A 12386-nucleotide genomic window follows, 5' to 3' on the forward strand; every position below is an offset into this window, starting at 1 on the left:
CTGGGTCCTAAAGACCAACATCTTTGAGAAGCATTCCTTATATCAATAATGCAATTAAGAGTAATCCTGTGGCAGAGGCAGAGAAAGGAACTGAGGTGAAAGACTAACAGTTTGTATTGGCAGCATGGAAACTCTTTTTTGATTTGGCCATTTCATGACATTTTATTTCCCCATTGCACCCACCTATTGATCCCTGTAAGAGAAACTTCTCTCTACCCTTGAAGAAATATAGTTCTTTACAAATTCCTTCACTCTACCCTTGGAGGATTTTTTTTTTTAAATCCTATGACTGGTAAGTGGGTTTAGGCAATCTGGGCTACAGGTGGCATTCTGGTGGGGCATAAGTGTTGGTTTGTACTGAGTGCTGTGGGGGTGGGGGTGTTCCTTTCCTCCTTCCATAGTGCCCAAAGTCCTTCACCCGCAATTTACTGAACAGGTTTGAAACCCCACATGGCCATTTTGTCTTTTATGGGGAGCAGCCAGGATTGCAAAAGTATCTGCCCTTATCCAGGTGTGAAATGGCAACATCAGCACCACATACTGACAGGGTCCTCTGGAGGTCTCAGAGCTGCTGTATTCATTTAACATCTGGCTATGGGAATGAAGCCAGCGGCACTGACAATCCTGCTTGACTCTCACAGAGCAGGGAATGGTTGTGTGTGAGTGTGGAGGGGTGGGGAATTGAGGGACTTTTCAGGAAGTCAGGGAATATAAGTATATGGCTCATCCTATCTTAGATCAGACTACATGGAGACATACAGGGTTGCAGCCTATGCTACTTCATCTTTGCCTGGACAAAATCTATTGTTTTCTTTAATTTTGTTGTCTTGCTTAAATGATACAGTGAATGATTCTTAAAGATGTAATCCCTTGAGACCCTCTGTTACCCAAAGGCACACAAGGTATCGAAAGGGTGGGTGGGTGGTTTCCTCCCATGTGCACATTATTTCCACTTGATGTAATCCTTTATATTGTGATCTCTGGTTGTGTTGGACTGAGTGCTGTTTTAATATTATCACATCACTGGCTGCCACAATATTAACATAATATTATGTGTTTTAAGTATGGTTCTTTTTCTTTAAAATCTTATTATCCATCAAAATATACAAATTATAATGTAGCTGGGGAAAATTACATATTATTGTAAGCCAGCATGCAAGATACATGATACAAACAGGATATACAGATGTAAAGAGGATGTCCTAAAGTCAAGATGTAAGTGATGGTGGTAAAACTTCCATAGCTTTGACTATGGGTGTTGTGTTAATATAGCCTCCCTCTCTTCCTAGTTTTCTGGTTCAACTTTTACTAATATTCAAAATCTGATGGTGTGTATGTGTGACTACAGACTACAGTAACCCTGTTGTTCAGTCCTAGATACCACCTTGCTACATCCACGTATTCACACCCAAAATGGAAAACTTGTCAAAAATTCATTATAGCTTGAATTCCCTTATCCAAAATGCTTGGGACAAGAGGTGTTCTCTATTTCTGATTTCCCCCCAGATTTTGGAATGCCTGTGTTGCATATACATAATGAGACAAAATGGGGCTAGAGAGATTGAGATCTGCCAAATGACGGGAGATGTGGATTCCAGCCATTTCACAGATCCTTGTGTCTTTCTTCAGCCATGTCCCATTCCAGCCTCCCAAGTGCAGTGCAGGTATGTACTATGCTACTTGTGCTGTAGCTCAAAAGTTTTGGATTTTGAACTATTTAGAAATTCGAAAATCCAGAGAAGGGATACTTAACTTATATTTCACAGGAGAAGGGAGACTGGGAAATGTGACTGAAATAAAATGTTTAGGGTAAGAAAAGGCTTAAGGGACCAAATAATTTTTACCAGGGGGGACTATTACTGATATGAAATATTTTCCAGAAATCTTTACTTGCGCTTGGAGTAACTCTATGAAAATGCATTCATCATCTTTTTTGCTAAGATTTACCAAATCCTGAATTAGCATAGAAGATCATGCTTTTGAAAATAGTGCCATTATATCTATAGCAAATGGGTCGGATCCTTTTTTAAAAACATAGGCGGGATACAGACGGGCAAAAAGGGGTGTGTTCATGACATCATGAAGGTATAGCCTTCAGACGGCCCTTACCTGAATGCCGCCATGAACACGCCGCCCGCCCGCCCCAAGCGGGAAGAAGCGGCATTAAAAAGGTGCTGCTTTTCCCCGCTTCTTTTCTATATACTGCGCAGCTGCGCATCTCCGTCTATAAGCTGCTGCACCGGTACGCCAGAATTGTTACGCCGCTAATTTAAGTTGCCCATTTAAAAGCTCCGTGTCTGCTGCGTCGCATAATGAGTCGGGGTCCTAGAACATGCGCAGTTTGCACCGAGGCTCTAATTAGAGCGTCAGATGCCATGAAGATGTGGAAGCTGCAGCACAGCTGCACTCTATTTTAATGCTCGTAACCGTAACCCTAACCCTAAAGCAACATGTACGCATGCGCTGCTAGAATTGGGGAAAGTTTGGAATTTAAAGTGAACCCCTACACACATTCCTGTGCCATTTTCACCTAACAATAAAACCCCCCTAAAACTTTAAATATTTACATATGTACAAGGGAGGTGATGGGAGATGGCAGGGGGACAGCGGTGGCAACGGCAACAGCTGTGGCTGTGCATTGCAGATTCAGCAAGAGCATGGGGACCAAAGGAGAGGAGGCATCCATGATGCTGGTGACACTACCAACGTGCAAACGGACAAGGATGCCAACACCAGCTGATCACCAGCTGGCAGGAGACCACCATTGTTCTTGGGCAGGGTGAGGAAAAAAGTTTAAAGGGGCCTAGGCGCTTTAAATGTGCACATAGGCTTTCTGCCGCCGGTGCTGAGCGCCGCAGCTGCGCAGCTGCGCATCCGCCAGCCGGCAAAAGAAAAAAAAAAGCCCCGTTTTTGGCCGCCCACGCAGAAGCTGCCTCTCTCTTTGCAGCGTCCTCCGAGGCGGCGGTATGTAAACTGCGGGTCAGAAACGGCCCCAGGTGAGGCGTCTTCACTGCCCCCCATGTGGAAGCCCCATACACCTGAGCCACGCCCCCGGGGCGGGCGGTCTGAAGGCTCCGTATTCAGCAGAATACACCTCCAAGACGTCTTCCCCTGCCCGTCTGTACCCCGCCATAATTAACACTTTGCTTGATCTGTTTTAGAGATGTTTATGACTTTCAACAGAATTTTCTGTGGTTGAATGAGCTGGTTAGGGCATATAAACATTTTTTTTGAAACAAACAAACACAGAAATCTCTGTGCTTTGAGCAGTGCAAACTGAATTATCTCCCTATCCCTGAAGAGCTTATACCTGCATGTGACTGGAGAAGATTAACATGAGGTTAAAAAAGGCAGACTGCCTCATTCTCTATAGTCAGACCTCAGTGAGTGAGTCAACAAATACATTTGGAGTCACAATTTAAAGTGCCCACGTTGGAATGTCTTAAGTAATATCTCATTCATAATGATTATACAAGGCTTTGTTGGTTTTTTGTTTTGTTTTGTTTTAATGTCTAAAATGGATATGCTACTTAATACTTCTTGTTCTTTTTTCTGTAAATTAAGCCTTAGGACTGTTTTCCTTTTAAAAAGGCACAATACCCAAAATATTTCTATAGAAATGCATGAATAGATAAAAGTTTAGGAAAAGGTCAAAAAATCCTCATGCCTCAAGAGAAATAATGTAGTAGAATAGGCTAAAAATTAATACTGTCTGAAATAAAAGGGGGGAAAAAAACCTCTCTTGATAACTTTTAAGTGCCCCAATTTCAGTTTTATGTTGATTCAAATCCTGGAGGTCCTAAAATTAAAACAAAAAAAAATTGATTCATTAAAAAGACACATTTACCTAGGCAGAGTGAGAAGAATTTTTCCTGACTTTCATGTTATTCAGATAAGATAGGCATGAGAGCCATGTCATGATAGCCCAGGATTTCCCCAGAGAGTGTATGCAAATCAGACATTCTTTTATCCTATGTTTCTTTTACATCTCTCTTGAGTAGCCAACATGAACTAGAACAAACTGTTCAAGGTAAAAGACAAGAACATACAGTACCTAGCATTAAGCCACTGAACTGAAACAAAATATCTCCTGCAAGAGTCAACTCCTCCACATTACTCCTTGAATCCTAGTATTCCGGAAGAAATTTGATTGTTCCTTTCTAAGTAAATATCCTAGAAATCTGAAGGAAAACAAAAGAGATTTGATACAAGAATCCCAGTGTGGGATTCTTGGTTCAAATTGTTCTGTGGAGTATGCTGAGTCTTGACAGTGCAGGAAGCATTATGAAAAAACTATCTGTATACTGGACTGAGGTCCAAAACACACTGCAGAAATAATCCAGTTTGAAAGTGCTTTATCTGCCCAGGCTCAGTACCAGGGAATCCCAGGAACTGTAGCTTATTGTGGCATCAGATCTCTCTGACAGAGAAGGTTAAATGTCTCACAAAAGTAGTTTCCAGAATTCTCTAGCTTTGAGCCAAGACAGTCAAAGCAGTCTTAAACTGGATTATTTCTGCAGTGTGTTTTGGACCTAAGTTAAATAAAAACAAAGTGCAGAGGAAGGGCAGGAGCATGGTCAAACCCATAAATCTAAAAAGCCTGTGTAAAGAGATGTGTTTTCAGAAGACATTTAAAACTCACCATACGCTGGACTTTATCATGTAAGGCTAGAAAAGTGGAATTTTAACAGGGTACACATGTCTTTGGCTGCTACTTATTACAAAACATCATGTCTGTCCTATTGCTGCTTTGCATGCCATTCAATATTGTAGGCAACCTTTTCATTAGTGAGTAAAACCCATCAATAGGCTCTCAATCTCTCTGCTGTTCCATTACTGCCTTTCTGCTATCAGTCCCTTCTGCTGCAGTCCCACTTTTCAGTCCCTCTTGCAGCGATCATGGCTACCAACAGCTTCCCAAAGCCAGCTCCTGTGTGTATATTCACCCAGCATCCAGCTTCAGTAGGTGGCCGATTCAGCAGCAACTGTGCAGGACTTGTGTGTGAATGTGCACAGAGCTGCCCCACACTTTGGGGGAGGGACAGAGTAGGAACTGCCCCTTTTTGTGGCTTCTTTTTGCCATGACCCCAATCTGGGGCGAAAAGGGGCAGCACCCCACTGCCCATCTGGACAATCCCCAAGTATATACAGGGAAAGATAAACTATTAGGTATCAAGGCCTTAAATAATTTAGGCTTTAGCCTATGCCAAAGCAGCAAATATATGGACCTATCTCAGTAGTTAATAGGTATACAATACAGTTCTTTTAACACAGGTGTAGTATAGTTATAGCTGAGTCACTACCAAGAACAGAAACTGCATCAGCTACAACTTCAGTACCAGGCACAAAGGCAGTTGCAGAAAGAGAAAGAGAGAATATAACAGAAATCTAATCTTAATGTTATTACTACATGAAACCCAGGGGATAGAGTGTATTCAAGACAGATGTAGTTATTCCACTACATAAAGGTGGCAATAGGTGTTCTAAGCTACAGAGGTCAGCTAAGGCTTCAGTAAAACAAAGTTGGAATAAGAGAATCCCCAAACATCAGAGAGACAGAAACCATGTCCAGAAGAATTAAAGAACCCAGTACTCAATTCTCGGAACCACCTACTGTCCTAGTCTGTCTCCTCAGGGTTAGGAGTATGTGAGAAAATTGCTTCATTAATAGGTTTTTTGTTTTAAAGGAAACATATTTATCCAAGCTGTTACTCCCAGGACAAACAGAAAAAAGAACACAATTTGCTGCTATATCTACATTTCTGTACTTCTAATATGTTCCTGTTAAAAATAAACACCATGCATTTCACTACATGGACACACTTAAAAAAAAAGGTATAGATAGCATTGCATATATTTCCAATATGTTTATGAATATACCTTAGTCAATAAGAGCAACATGCTCAAAATATTGTATACAATTTCCATTAAATTATGTACAGGACAGGTATAGATTGAAATGGGGTAGGTGAAGGAATAAGGACTCTTTCACACGGAGGCACTTACTGTCCCTAAAATGCCAGCATGATGTTTCTGAAGGGTTCCTGAAGCATGAAAGTGGGATAGCCGATCATCATTGCAGCATCCCTCTTCTCTCCCACTGTCAAAGCATTCACGGAGCAGCCATTTCTTTAATAATGCAAACTTTCGTTATTCAAGAAATAGCTGTTCCACAAATGCTTTGAGAATGGAAGAGAAGTGGGACACCTCAATGACGATTAAGAAGCGCGACCGGCTATCTCACCTTTGCGCTTTAGGAATGCTTCAGGAACCTTTTGTTGATGGTAAACCACAGTGTGATAAGGGCCTAAGTCTATGCAAATGGACGTAAATCTACATACCCCTAACTAAGATTCAGCTTCAGTTTATTAATCTTTATTAAACCCATAACATCATCAAGATGAGAGTATGCATGAACTCTCTTGCTGAAGAATTACAGAAAAATAGAGTTGAGTAGTGCCAGCCTACTGTTGATTGTATGCCCCAAATCTTCTAATAGCTGCTCTAACAGCATTAGCCATGTGCAAATATGCACTTATCCACATCATGTACTATTGGGCTAGTCACTATCTCTCAGTCTTTCAGAGGCTGTAGCAATGATCAAGTAGGATAATGTTTGTTATTTTGAGAGTGTAGGTGATATAAAAAAAATAGGCAAAATCTTCAAAATACGCCTGGTAAATTTAAGAATGGATACTGGTAAAATAATCTCTCCTTTAACTGACATGTTTGGCCCTGGATAAATCTTAGGGCTTGTCTACACCAGCCAGAATACTCCAGGCTGCTCCCAGAGAATTCTGGCTCCAGTGTTTGCCTGTTACCTTCACAGTCCATAGTGACCCTGGGCTATGTCTACACATGGGTCTTGTTATGTCACGTGGTGCCACTGTCACAAGTCACCCCTTCTGAGGCCAGAAATGATGTTCCCAGCTTCAGTCACATGGCTGGTTGCCTCATTGCAACCTCAGAGAGAGCAACTAACAGTAGTGGTGGTTTAGTTGGGCCATACAGTAGGATGCGTGTGGAAACAACCACCTGGCATCACTATGAATTGTTCTGAACTTTCTTGCAAAATCTGGAGCAAAAGGTGGGTTATTTCAAACTATTTTCAGGGGGGTTGGGGCAGATTCGGAGCACAATTGGCCTTACATAATGAAGACAGATTGCACTTGAATTGGGCATTGGTCCGGCCTTGTGGAGTCAGGTCACCGTGAGGACAGGGGGAAACTACTTCATTTGGCCCATGGAGACATACCCCCAGTTTCTCTCTTCATCCTGTGGTAGAAAATCTGCCTTAGTAAAGTAAAATACATTAAGATCTATGGTTGCAAACAATGTATTAGATAAATTAAAATGCTTAAACTAATATGTGAATGTCAGGGGGTTAAAAAAAGTCTGCTGAAATTAAATCTCTATCATCAGAAAGACAGTGATTGGAGGAATCTATATAATTTTAATCAATATCTATTAGGCACTCTTTCCATTAAATACAGTCCTCAGCTGACAAAATAGATAATGAGTTATGTCATAGGTCTTATTAATCTACAGCTAAATGAAACAGGAAAATGTAATAAAATACACACACTACATAAAAATAGTTGACACTGCACACACCAGTGTTCATGAAGAACTCAAAACAGCATCCTCCCCAAACATCGCTTCAATGGCGTGTGATTTAGTAACAAGTAAATTTCCACCCTCCTTTCCCGACTTCTTTTCCAGCTTATTTCCCCTCTTTCTATCTCTCTGGACTTTTTAAAATCCTCTAGATTTCTGTTCCCATCTTATTTTCATATATATCAGTGTGCACACATGGACACCTGAAAGAGATTTAGCAATGGTGGAGAGTTAACTGGCAAAACAAGAGAGAGAAGCTTGCCTCTTGTGGAATGAGTATTTCATTGGATGAGAAACTTGGATTTAATGTATATATTACAGGAAGAAAAATGTTGTTCTTTTGTGTTCTGAAGTTCATGCCTTACCTTTGCTTTGCGCTTAGGTCAAATTACTTGTTTCTTAGCCTACTGAGTTTTCCATATTAGAATTGGGTGTTTTGTGATTGGTTATATCAACCATGGCAGCCATTGTATTACAGAAACCATGCAATTCTCAAAATTCTAATGGTACCTGTGGGACCCGAAAGGTTAGAGACACTGTTTTCAGGTGTTTTCATGCTCTGCATTATGTCATATATAAGACCAAGAAACACTTTCTCATCTTTTTTACTTATTCCATATGAATGGTTAATGATGTTAAATGAGATTCACAGAAAATATAGGAAAGTTCAGATTTTCAATTAAAACTCACAGAAACACAACAACAACAACAGCAACAACAACCTGTAGTCAAAAAATACTACTAGATACAAATTTAGGAGACTGCATTCATTTATTCCTTAATCCCCCCCCCCCCCCCCCGGTTAGATTATTTGGCCTCTCACTTCATTTTAGTACTGAAATGTTTTAATAACCTTTGTTTTATTAGGTATGAAGGGTAACTGCTCAGAAGACAGAGCTCATTTACAACACTTACTACCCATAAAATGTGTTAAGTTTAATTCTGTAATATTTTGTACCTTCCTTAGGAAAGCAATCACCATTGACTCCAAGAGATGAGTTCCTGCTTGCATAAGCAGAAACTTGCATGACTTGTGTTTTGATGGCAAGAAGTATACAGCTCACTGCTGATTATCTTTGCATATAGCTTTGCTTGCTGTTTACTTCTTGAAACCCATCACATATTCTTGTATAATGCTCTTTTATGTACCAGTGTGTTCACAATTCACAGATTCATGGGAATGAGGGAAGGATGAACGCTGGCTTCTTCCTACTGGGAAATAACTTTGTTGTTGGGCTTTTCCATTCCCATGAAGTACATTGATCAGAAAACAAGTTTATCAAATCCATCACACAATAAATATGAGTACTGTAAGATCACACATTTGAAAGAGAACCTTTGCAACGAGTAGGAAATTATTTGAAAAGCAGCAAAGCTATCACTCTAGTCTTATGCAGACTTGCCAAGTCTTTCATGTCATGGCAGGTTTTATTGCTATACTGAGGGAGAGGGTGAGGAAGGGTTCCCAAGAACCATATGATCTTTCATTAATTATGAATTACTTTGGCTATATCTCCCACTTTCTTGACTTTTTTTGTTACTACCAGAAAAATGACTTTTTTAAAAATGAAATTAATTGGGGCATAATTTGGGCCACTTGTTGGCATTCTTGTGACATGGATTGTAATGGTTCATATTGATGCCCCTAACTGACTCCCCCCATTTTGCATCCAGCTATATTTAGCAACAGTAATAGCAAGTTTCTATATTTCTTACCAGTAAACTAGCACTCTCTAAGTGGTTTACAATGTGTAAGCCAATTGCTCCCAAGAAGCTGGGTTCTCATTTTACTGACCTACAAAATGATGGAAGGCTGAGTCAACCTTGGAGCCCTCCAGGATTGAACTTACAATGTTGTGGCTGCAGGACTGTCATTTAACTACTGTGCCATCAGGGCTCCTTATATTTGCCTTTCCAGTCTTCACCTGGTCTCTTCTATTTCTTCTCAATATTTACTTAAAAGTTTGAACTTACTTTCAAAAATAGCACCTGAACATGCACTAAAGTGCATTAGTACTTTGACAATGAATATTACTTAAGTGCTGCTGGAGAGAGTGGGGTGAAATGAGGAATGAGATAGAAGAGGCAAAAGATAACCTACACAGGCACATTGGCAAATGGCAGCAAGGCATAGAATGACATAGGCTGCAAGGTAACACAGATCATGGACCTCAGACTAATTGGTATCAGTGGCATCATTAGGTTTGGTGTCACCCAAATGCGGTAATTTCAGGATGGGATAGCAGCAGAAGTGATCTCCCCTCCAAATGCCCCATGAAGCCTGATCCCTGCTTCTCAAGTACAGGCAGCCCAGACAGGGCCTGGCTGGGGCAGCACTTGGGAGGGCAAGAGGGAGGGAGGTGAGGACCCCCATGAAAAACAGCATACTTTTGGGGGGTACTTCCTCATCTCCCCTCAGGTCTTCAGCAGCAGAGTCTCAACTGGCCAGTGTACATGTAGATGGGCAGGGAGACGCCTCTCTTCATGCACCTACCTCTGTGCTGCCCAGCCCAGCCATGATGTAGCTACTGCTGCTGCATAAACCGATGGCTAGATTGGGCAGCATAAAGGCAGGCAAGTTGGGGAGACGAATACTCCTGCACACTTGCCCCCATGCTGCCTTAACCACCCACCCATGCTGCTAACACAGAAGAGCATCATAGCTAGGCCTGGCAGCACATAAACAGGCAGGAGGGAAAACTCTTTATCCCTGCACACCTGCCTCCATGCTGCCTGGCTCAGCTACCATGCTGCCACCACTGAAGGGCCTGACAGCTAGGCCAGGCAGCACATAGGCAGGTAGGTGGGGAGAATATTCTCCCTGTGTAGCTGCCTCCTAACTGCCCAGCCCAGTCGCCATGCTGCTACTGCTGCCAAATAGCCTGATGGCTAGGCCAGGTTGCGCAGAGGCAATGTGGGGAGACTCCTCTTCCCACACACCTGTGTCCATTCCACTTGGCTCAGCCAGCATGCTGGCCCAGCCACCAAAGAAATGGAAGAGGGGGACATGCTGGCTGGGCATGAAAGGGAGAAGACTCCTTTTCCTGCCTGGCTAGCAAAGCCGGCAGACCTGCAACTTCCTCACCCCTTCCCACCAGTACATCATGTAACATCTCCCTCTTATGTGTCACCTGGTGTGGTCAATGCACTCCGCACCCTACTAGTTATTATCCTGCTTGGTGTGAATCAGCAGAGCGCTATAGCTGAGACACTATTGGGAAAGGAAATCAGGGCCACTTCTTTTTTACACAATCCTGTACATTATTCACAACTGGTATAATAAGACAATAAATGTATAGCTTGTTGTCATGTAAAAAAGCAGTCTGTGTCTCAAAGTGTTGAGAACAATATCTCAAACCTGTATCAAGATGCTAGTGCTGTTACTAATACTGATGATTGTTCCTACTGCTTCAACTGTTGTTGCATTTGAGAATGATGTCTCATCCTTGTGCACACTAGTAAGTATCTAAAGAAGAAAATGTCTAACAAATACTATGCATGCACACATTCAGAGCTCTCTTATCTATAAGCAGTTTGAACTTTTTTTAAAAAAAGGTAGCCATATCAAGCAGATGATGAAACTATAGAATAATAACTCTTTCTGAGTCATGAAAAGAAACAACAGGGTGTGGGAGATAGGGTGGACAGTTTTTGCTTTACTTCCCCTCTGGACTCACAGTCCAGCAATTTATAAGCCACATTAATAATGGATTTGACATTGTTTAACAGAAAGAAAAGAGCAGTATTTGGATGAGAAAGTGACTGAAGGTGAAAACCAGCCCAAAGAAGCAACATTAAATGGTGAGAAACAAATTGGAAGTACCCTCATTTACCAGATGCTACAACTGTATTCAATATATTTCTCTATTTTCATAGATAATTGGCAGTTTGCAACAATTATGTGAGCAAAAATACTATGTTCCATGAGTCTGTAACATCAGGTTCTTGGACACATTTAAGGACAAACATCACTAACAACTGTCGTTGATAAGTAATAAATCTTAGAGTCATAGCAGTTCAAAGGTAGCAGTAATGTTTAATATTTATTAGGAAAAGAATAGCAAATATGTCAGTCTGCCTTTATCCTTTATAGTTAAACTATAAACATATTAATGTGTACAGTTTGGACTAACAGCCTCTGAAAAATCAAACTCCAGAACCGGAAAAGGTCCAGTCCACAACAACCTAAGGGACCAGCGAGCTGCCATAGGGAAAATCTGTAACTTTTTTCTTTTTAATTTAGAAAAAAAAAAGATTGTTGCTGGTGAGGAGACCTGAGACCAGTAAAATTTTATTCGGTCATTGACCAATACAAAAATTGATAAAATAATAATAGCACAGTGAAGCTGAAGGCTTTCATGGCCGGCATCCATAGTTTTTTGTGGGTTTTTTGGGCTATGTGGCCATGTTCTAGAAGAGTTTCTTCCTGACGTTTCACCAGCATTTGTGGTTGGCATCTTCAGAGAAGAAACTCAGGAAGAAACTCTTCTAGAACATGGCCACATAGCCCAAAAAAACCACAAAAAACTAATAACTGCACAGCACAGTTATTAAAAATTGTTTAAACAATTTCAAATCCAATTTCAGATCAGCTATAGACATTTTAGTTTCCGTCAACCAGTTGGGGGCATAATTTGCATACAATATAGCAAATTTTTGCTACCTTGTGAACAGCATTTGGTTTCCAATTATCCAGCAGATAACATAAATAAAAAGTGTCAGTATGACCAGGGTATTTAGGAGAGGAGCAATCAACTGATGCTGAATGT

General features: G+C 41.1%; 1 protein-coding gene across 3 annotated transcripts in view; it reads right to left on the reverse strand.

Moving 5' to 3' along the window:
* Positions 1-12386, reverse strand: part of LOC149318735 (protocadherin-15-like) — a 952040-nt gene that overhangs the window by 538947 nt on the left and 400707 nt on the right. The gene's annotated exons all lie outside the window — the stretch shown is intronic.

Source organism: Sceloporus occidentalis, unplaced genomic scaffold (genome assembly GCF_023333645.1).
Source record: "Sceloporus occidentalis isolate IW3139 unplaced genomic scaffold, rSceOcc1.0.p SCAF_2, whole genome shotgun sequence".
Lineage (NCBI taxonomy): Eukaryota > Metazoa > Chordata > Lepidosauria > Squamata > Phrynosomatidae > Sceloporus > Sceloporus occidentalis.